Source organism: Juglans microcarpa x Juglans regia, chromosome 5S (genome assembly GCF_004785595.1).
Source record: "Juglans microcarpa x Juglans regia isolate MS1-56 chromosome 5S, Jm3101_v1.0, whole genome shotgun sequence".
In the NCBI taxonomy this organism is placed as follows: Eukaryota; Viridiplantae; Streptophyta; class Magnoliopsida; order Fagales; family Juglandaceae; genus Juglans; species Juglans microcarpa x Juglans regia.
The window spans coordinates 10761455-10762460 of NC_054603.1; positions in this window are offsets into that span (position 1 = coordinate 10761455).

The window sequence follows — 1006 nt, forward strand, 5'->3', positions numbered from 1 at the left end:
TAACTTGCTACTACAGATAGAGTTCATGAAGAACGCTACAAAATAATTTCAAACTCATTTCAGTTCAACAGGCCCCCATTGATCTCTGTATTGTATTTTTTCTAGCTATTACTGGAATTGACATGCTCAACATTATAAGGTCAAAATTAATAAAAAGAACATAATTTAATAACTCAACTTGTTTTTTTAATATTCAGCAAAGAACAAAGTTTTAGTTTATTATCTTCAATTTTTAATTAAGAGATCCATCATATTTTGTCAAAGTTTTAGTTTATTATCTTCAATTTTTAATTAAGAGATCCATCATATTTTGTTTTGCATGGTTTATAATTATTTTTCTGGTTTTATATATAGTTTGCACATATGAAAGCTATTGCAGGTATATTCAAACTAAAATCCAAAAGAAAATCAACTAGGACTTATTTTTTCGAGCTTATTGATTGCTGCAAAGAACATAAAACAATTTGTTGTGACAATCATTTTAAGAAAGCTTTTGAACGAGTTCTATACAATTCAATTATATTGGAGAATGATCATTATATCACCGGTATATGGTAAAAGTGATTAATAAAAAGAAAGAACAATTTCTTTTGAAGAGTATTAAAACCACATCTATTCAGTTCTATATATACATACAATATAAATTCATTAAAATCGAAGAGGCAAGTACAACGCAATATTTATATATCATAACAAATACTCATGATGTGGCCAATTTCTTGGTTCTTTTCTTTTTTTTTTTTTTATCTTGTGATAGTGTATTTATGAATTAGGACTTTGATTAAGAGATTTTAAGAAAAGAAAGTTAATGGTAAACATGAAGTTTCGCTAGTAGGATTGGATAAACATGTGTTGGGCAATTGTAGCCGCGGAAGCTATTGTTGGTATAGTATCTTAAACCTTAAACATAAAAAATTAAAAATAAAATAAAAATAAAAAAATAAAATAAAATAAAATAAAAAAACCTAAAATAACTTTTAATATAATGAAAAGTTCGCAAATGTAT